Source organism: Helianthus annuus, chromosome 6 (assembly GCF_002127325.2).
Source record: "Helianthus annuus cultivar XRQ/B chromosome 6, HanXRQr2.0-SUNRISE, whole genome shotgun sequence".
Lineage (NCBI taxonomy): Eukaryota > Viridiplantae > Streptophyta > Magnoliopsida > Asterales > Asteraceae > Helianthus > Helianthus annuus.
This window is the reverse complement of record NC_035438.2, coordinates 81154574-81163205: the sequence shown is the minus strand read 5'-3', so window position 1 is coordinate 81163205 and position 8632 is coordinate 81154574.

The following is an 8632-nucleotide window of genomic DNA, read 5'->3' as shown; positions in this document are numbered from 1 at the left end:
TCTGGGCCGCGACGGGAGTTCCAACGAACTCGAACAAGAGGGATTCTCTTGTGCTTGAGGACCTTAACATCCCGGTCCGTGATTTCAACTGGTTCCTCGACGAAGTGCAACTGTTCGTCGATAGTGAGCTCTTTCAAGGGAATTATGAGGGTTTCATCTGACAGGCATTTCTTCAGATTCGACACGTGGAAAACGTTGTGAACTGCCCCGAGTTCAGCTGGTAGGTTCAGTCTGTAGGCTACTGTGCCTATTCTTTCTGTGATTTCGAACGGTCTGACGTACCGCGGATTGAGTTTGCCTCGTTTCCCAAAACGAACCACACCCTTCCAGGGTGAGACTTTAAGTAAAACCCGGTCCCCGACCTGAAATTCCAATGGCTTCCTACGCTTATCCGCGTAGCTTTTCTGACGGTCGCGAGCTGCCGCCATGCGTTGTCGTATTTGTGCAATCTTTTCCATGGTGTCCACTATAAGTTCTGGACCCGTGATCTGACTATCCCCAACCTCTGCCCAACAGAGAGGTGACCGGCATTTACGCCCGTACAATGCCTCGAATGGAGCGGCTTGAATGCTGGTGTGATAACTGTTATTGTATGAGAACTCCACCAAAGGGAGACGCTTTTCCCAGCTATTGCCGAAATCGATAACACATGCCCGAAGCATGTCTTCTAAGGTTTGAATCGTGCGCTCAGACTGCCCATCCGTCTGAGGGTGATAAGCCGTGCTCATATCTAACCGAGAGCCAAAAGCTTTGTGCATTGCTTGCCATAGTTCTGATGTGAATCGTGCATCGCGATCCGAAATGATAGAGGTGGGCACCCCGTGCCTTGAGACTACTTCCTTCAAGTATATGTCTGCTAGTGTGGAAAACTTGTCTGTTTCTTTGATCGCCAGGAAATGTGCAGACTTGGTGAGTCGATCCACGATCACCCAAATAGTATCGTTCCCACGCTGGGATCTAGGTAGACTAGTAACGAAATCCATGGAAATTTCCTCCCATTTCCACTGTGGTATCTTTGGTTGCTGAAGTAAGCCTGCTGGTTTCTGATACTCTGCCTTGACTTTTGCACAAGTCAAGCATTTGCTGACATAGGTAGCGATGTGGGCCTTCATGCTAGGCCACCAATAAGTAGTTCTGATGTCGTGGTACATTTTATCCGACCCTGGATGTACCGAGTAGCGAGATTTGTGAGCTTCGTCCATCACAAGCTCGCGTAAGTCTCCATAAAGTGGGACCCAAATACGCCCTGTTACATAGTAGGCGCCGTCTTCCTTTTGTTCTAATTGTTGCCTCGAGCCGCGTAAGGCTTCAGCCCTTACGTTTTCTGGTTTCAATGCTTCTACCTGAGCATTTCGTATCTGTACAGGAAGACTAGACTGAATAGTAAGCTGTAGTGCTCGTACGCGCCTAGGTAGAGTCTCCTTTCGACTGAGAGCGTCAGCCACAACATTGGCTTTGCCTGGATGGTACTTGATGGCGCATTCATAATCGTTAAGTAGTTCAACCCATCTTCGTTGACGCATGTTCAATTCCTTCTGTATGAAGATATGCTCGAGACTCCTGTGATCGGTGTAAATTGTGCACTTGGTACCGTACAGGTAGTGTCGCCATATCTTGAGTGCAAAAACAACAGCTCCCAACTCTAAATCGTGCGTCGCGTAATTCCGTTCATGAACCTTAAGTTGGCGCGAAGCGTAAGCAATGACCTTGTCGCGCTGCATTAACACACATCCACGACCCTGGATGGATGCATCACAATAGACCACAAAATCGTCTATGCCCTCTGGCAATGAGAGGATAGGTGCACTGCAAAGTCTATCCTTTAGGTGCTAAAAGGCAGTTTCCTGAGTGTTGCCCCAACGGTAGGTGACACCCTTCTGTGTCAGTAGTGTAAGCGGCTGAGCAATCTTTGAAAAGTCCTTGATAAACCGTCTGTAGTATCCCGCCAAACCCAAGAATTGGCGTATTTCCGTTGGTGTACATGAATCCCATCCTTGTTTACCACGTGGCCTAAGAAGTGGACTTCACGAAGCCAGAAGTCACATTTCGAAAACTTGGCGTACAGCTGTTCCTTTCGTAGGAGTTCCAAAATAAGTCGTAAGTGCTGCTCGTGCTCCTCCTGACTCTTGGAGTAGATCAGGATGTCGTCAATAAACACTATCACAAATTTGTCAAAGTAGGGTTTGCACACCCTGTTCATAAAGTCCATAAATACAGCAGGTGCGTTCGTTAACCCGAACGGCATGACAAGAAACTCGTAGTGGCCGTAGCGTGTTCTGAATGCTGTCTTAGAGACGTCCTCATCCCGGACACTCAGCTGATGGTACCCTGACCTTAGGTCAATCTTGGAGTAGTAGCTCGACCCTTGCAACTGGTCGAATAAGTCGTCAATACGAGGAAGAGGATAGCGGTTCTTCACTGTGACCTTGTTCAGTTCCCGGTAGTCTATGCACATCCTGAAGGTACCGTCCTTCTTTTTCACGAATAACACTGGAGCTCCCCTAGGCGAAGAGCTAGGACGAATAAAGCCCTTTTCCAAGAGCTCTTGTAGCTGCTTTGACAGTTCTTCCAGTTCAGTTGGAGCTAAACGATACGGTGCTCGAGCTATGGGTGCTGCTCCTGGAGCAAGCTCGATTTGAAATTCGACCTGACGATGAGGCGGTAGACCAGGTAAATCTTCAGGAAACACCTGAGGGAAGTCGCGTACAACTAGAATGTCTTCCAATTTCTTTTCCTTCGTTGCTGCATCAGTAACGAGTGCCAAAATAGCGGTGTGACCCTTCCGCAAACATTTCTGAGCCTTCAAGAAAGAGATGATGCCGACCACAGCACCACTCTTGTCGCCTTGAACTTCGAGAGGGTCTCGACTAGAACGGGGAATGCGAATGATCTTCTCGCTGCATAAGATTTCTGCCTGATACTGGGATAACCAGTCCATCCCAATAACGATATCGAAGCTTCCCAAGACTATGGGAATGAGGTCAATCGAGAAGGTCTGACCGGCTAAGACAATATTACAACCCTTGACTACATGCGTGGCTTCTAGACTCTTACCATTAGCTAATTCTACTACATGTTTGGTGGTTAAGAGTGTTGGTGCACGTTTTAATAATTTACTGACTTTCAACGATATATAACTTGTATCAGCACCCGAATCAAACAAAACAGTAACATAAATATCGTCGAGAAGAAACTTACCCATAACCACATTGGGATCGTTCATTGCATCACCTCGGCCCAGTACGAAAGCACGTCCCCTTGCTTCGTTGCCATTGTTGTTGTTTCCCCCGTTGTTGTTGTTCCCATTGCCCTGGTGATTGTTGTTGTTGCGATTTTGGTTCTGGTTCAATTGAGGGCAATCGCGTTTGAAATGACCTTCAGCCCCACACTGGAAACATCCCCGGTTCCCACGCTGTGGCTGCTGCTGTTGGTTCTGTGGAGCTGGTAGTTGCGGTTGCTGGTTCTGATTCGCAGGCCGTGGGCTCCTACAGTCTTTGGCCTCGTGACCCATCTTGAGACACCTTTGGCAACGACCCCTGTTGCACTGGCCGCTGTGGTGTCTGTTGCAGTTGTAACACTTGGGTGAAATGCTTGATATCTTCTTTGTCCACGACTACCAGAAGACTGCTGACTAGGACTCTGGTAGTGATCAGTCTTCTGTTGCTGAGCTTGCGACTGAACTGTTGCTGAACCTCTGCTAGAATCCCCATCCCACTTTCTTTTGTTGTCACTAGGGATAGTGGGAGTAGCAGCTGATGTGGTAGCAGTAGTAGCGCTGATACGTTTGGGCAGCTTGTTTTGTTCCACTGCCTGGTCGGTGAGTCGATGAACAAGACGCTGGATGTCTTGGATGTTGTCGAGATTAGCCGATGTCACATGGCTCTGAATCTCTGAGGCTAGACCCTTGAGTTACAATTCGATACGCTTGATTGGAGGGTCCACCATAGTTGGACACAAGATAGCTAGTTCGTTCGACCGTTTCGTATAAGCCTCGATTTCCGATCCTGTCATCTTCAGGTGATAAAGCTCCACTTCCAGCTTGCGGATGTCATCACGCGTGGGGTTTACGTAGGTTTTACGTAAGTGTCCTTCCGACCCGGAAGACAGTAGTGGGTATGAGTTTACGTAGGTTTTACGTAAGTGTCCTCCCGACCCGGGAGACAATGGTAGATACTAGTTTACGTAGGTTTTACGTAAGTGTCCTGACTAACCTGAGGACGATGGTATATAGTCTAGCAATAGCGTAAGTACGAGTAATTATCCAATTCAAATCTTCCAACCCAATTCCCAACCCGGGAATCCCATGCCTTGGCTGTGTGAACTCACCTTGGTTTGCTCGGCAGATACACAAAAGGTTTCTTGAACTAAGAGTGGTCAACCACGTCCTAACAGGGTTACCATACAAGTCAGGTTTTGACTCAAGTAATGCACGCATGTTTCACACAAGTTAACACGTTACAAGCACGTATAGATCATGGCAACACTTTAACCGTCAAACAATGTGCGAATAAAATAAGCCCAATGGTAATCGGCCCAACATGTTGTGCGATCCAACAAATCCCGGCCCAACTATCATGCAGACCAATAACACATTCTCGGCCCAATAAAATAACGTACAAGTGACTTGTGCGATCCGGGTCACCTTGTACGATCAAGATGGGTTGTGCGATGGTGGTTTGGGCTTGTTCGGCCCAACAACTTAACAATATTTAACATATGTGTGTGTGGCCCAACATCTTGTGCGATCGGCACCAGCTTGTGCGATCCACAAGATGTTGTGCGATCATGCATCAGCTGGTTGTACACGGTGCTTATTGTGATGGTACTATGCTTGTGCAATTGTCTTGTACGATCAAATCAGACCTAGTGTGATTTGATCTTGTGCGACCGACAAGACCAATGCGATCCGTTTAAATTACCCGAAAGCATGGAAATCAGTTACATGAATTAATCCATTTCCAAATTTACAAGTCAATCAACAGGTAATCGGTTTCAAGGCATTCAATGGTTTCCAATTTTACAATTATCAATTAACAGAATTTCCAATTATTCGATTAACATCCAATCGATCAAACAAGCATTTTTAAAACAAATCTCATAAACCCTAACATGATCAAAACATGAACACCAATTTATCACACAACATTTAATCGGATTAAACCCTAGAACTTACACATATCATTCGAGTTCAACCATATCACGACCGATTGATTATCTATTCGGTAATATCATAAGGTCATCAATTCCTATATTAATCATAGTTAACATTCATGCGAGCCGATTAACAAGAATACTATCATTAAACATCATCAACAATCATGTATCATCTAGGACATGTGTAATCACATAACATAAATCAACAAATAATAAAACACTAACCAATTGATAGTGGGTAATCCGATTCGGGAATGATCTTCGAGTGAGAAAGGGAAGTGATGGCCGTCGGGTTCCAAAGCAAAACGAGAGAGAAAGAACTAGGGTTTGAGTGTGTGAGGATGTTTTGTAACAAATGAGAAACAAAACTCTAAGGGTGATTGCTTGTATGCGTATAAGAAGAGAATGGGCCGAACCCACACATGGGCTGCCCTATAGGTCAGAGTGTAAGTGTAAAGCCCGAATGGGCTTGTGCGATCGGGTCTATGTTGTGCGATCCGGTTCATGTAACAAATATACATTCACATAATATATCATGCATTCATTCATTAAAAGCACATATCACATAACACTCATATAATCATTCACTTCCATAAGATCACATATCCTTCACATACGTTACATAAATCACAAGAATAGGTTCGAAATACGAGTTGTCACAGCTATGGTGGTGGTGGTGGGGGGTCGGTTGTTGTGGTTGTAGGTAGGCTGTGGTAGTTGGTTGTGGTGGTGGATGACGGTGGTTGGTGGTGTTCGTATTTGTGGTGGTAAATTTGGACCGTATTAAATTTAATTAATAAATTGATTTATTAAATATAAGTCGAACATTTAGATCAAGAGGACCCACAAAATTTAGACTAGACAAGAAGATCGATATACATGGGGTAGGGGTTGATACACTGGTGGGATTTGATGAGATGGCTGGGATGTGGGCAGTATGAATATATGTGGTACGTAGAGCGGTCTAGGGAACATGAACATTTCATGAGGTTCCATCAAATGACGATGAGACAACAGAGGGCATTGTCTTAGGATGCGTTACGGGCATGCAGGGAGGAGGAGAGGGCATGTGGTTTTATTGGGGAGAATATCCCTTGGGATCGTAACGTTTTAGAGGCAGATGCGTCGTCTCACAGGTTGTTGATGGTGGAGTTTCTCTCTACGTTCCGCTGTCATCAATGATCAAATGACCAGCCTAATTCATATATGGACGATCCGAACCAGCCGCCACCGCCTTTCGAGGTATCTTTCTGTTTATTTGTGCAATGGCATAATATGTCGCTGCGTCAATTTGCACTCGCCACCAGTATATACCGGGAGCCGAAGATAATACAGGACATATATACCACCGCGATCTCAACTCTGCCTGGTGATTAGTTTATTGCTAGGTGGCCCACCATCCGTCCCAATCCTTTCCGTAAAAGGCTAGGGTCTCGTTGATTCTAGACCCATTCATTCGTTATATACACTATAGTATTGCCATGTCCACCTCTGGTCATGGCAAAAGTAACGAGTGGGTTACGAAGAACGACCTGTTCTATCTCTACTTTTTATTCACGGGGACGTTGTGCGTCCCTTATCGCTGTCTGGCGGAGTATTTCGTGATGGACCGTAGATAGAGATGGACTGTAGAATTTAGACTAGACACGTAGATTGAGACGCACTGTAAAATTTGAACTTGACACGTAGATCAAGACAAGCTGTAAAATTATATTCTTATTTGATGCATGATGTGCGTAAAATGCAACATATAAATTACATCAAACAAGGCTTAAAATCAACCCTTTTTGGTACTAATATTAGAAAAAGCATATTTCTTTGTTTACTTTTAATTTACAGGATCAAAAGAGCTTAAATGAACAAAAGGAACAAATTTGTAGCAGAAACCAACATAAATACAAAGAAGAAAGATTGACATGACTCACTGAACCCCCATCCACATCCAAACCAACAAAAATAACAAAAATAGAAGCTTAGGCATGGGGCCGTACCCACCAGGCATGGGGTCGTGCCCAGTCAAGATTCCCTGCAGAAGAAGACAATAGCAAAAAAACAAACCAGCATTGGGCCATGTCAAGTCAACATAGGCTGTGGTCAACTCTAAGATTCACAGAATCTGAGATAGTACAACAAGTACAATCACCACGGGGCTGTGCTCTGCCACCACGGGGTGTGTTAGTACAAGACCTGACATCTGCAATTAATGAAGGGAGAGAAACTGAAGACCACGGGGCCGTGCCAGGTGGGCACGGGGCCGTGCCAGGTGGGCACGGGGCCGTGCCAGGTGGGCACGGGGCCGTGCCAGGTGGGCACGGGGCCGTGCCAGGTGGGCACGGGGCCGTGCCAGGTGGGCACGGGGCCGTGCCAGGTGGGCACGGGGCCGTGCCAGGTGGGCACGGGGCCGTGCCAGGTGGGCACGGGGCCGTGCCAGGTGGGCACAGGGCCGTGTGAATGCTGTGTTTTCAGCTATAAATAGGGGTGTTTGGTTTCATTCCGCCTCATCCCTTAGCAAACCACTTCTCTCACACTTGCCATCAGTCCACCACCACTACATCACCAACACTCACCACCATCATCCATCTTTCATCTTTTAGAGTGTGTAGTAGTCTCGAGATCCAAGATCGATTGTAAGAGTTCTTGTTAAACAAAGGCCATGCTTGGCTAAATCGCTTACAACACTTGGTGAAGACAAATCTTTTATGTATTACTTTTGATTTCCAATCTTTGGCAACTTTTTATTTGGGTATGTATTAATGACTTTAATAACTAGTTTTTTTTATATTGAAGGTGAACTTTACTTAATCATTTCTTCATGTTTTGTTGATCCACTTATTCGTGTATTTACGGTCTATATAAAGCGTGTTAACTGCCTGGAAGGGGGTTAGAAGGGTGTTTGGGTAAAGTGCTTGCCTCGTTAAGTGTATAGATTCTGCGAGGACCTGATTCAAGCTTAGTACCTTGAGGCAAATAGCATTAAATCGGGGGAATTAAGAACAACTTGTAATCCCTTATCTATAAACTACTATTAGAACATTAACCCGACCTTGCGGGACTGTATCCCTGCTGACTCAGACCAATAGGTTGAGGGTAATGTCGCCTTCACAAGAGGGGCCTACCATTTTTCGCATTAATGACTTACTTAATTGTCTTTCAATAATCCGACCATGCAGGACGGTATCCCTGCTGACTCAGGCCAATAGGTTTACGGTAACGTTTCCTGGAAGGGGGCCTACCACTATAACTAAGATAATCTCTTAAGAAGCCTAAAGTGCGGAAATCATCAAAGGATACATAAAAGAGGAGTTGGAACCAAGTGATTCCTTCTTGTATATTTGTTTTCCTTATTTTTTTTATTTTTCTAGTTTATCTTTTAAAACTTTCAAAACTTGTATCAAAATTTGGTTAGATTAGACGTTAACGTTAAGCGAGTATTAAAAGCTCTTGTGTCCTTGGACGACCTCGGTATCTTGCCATCACT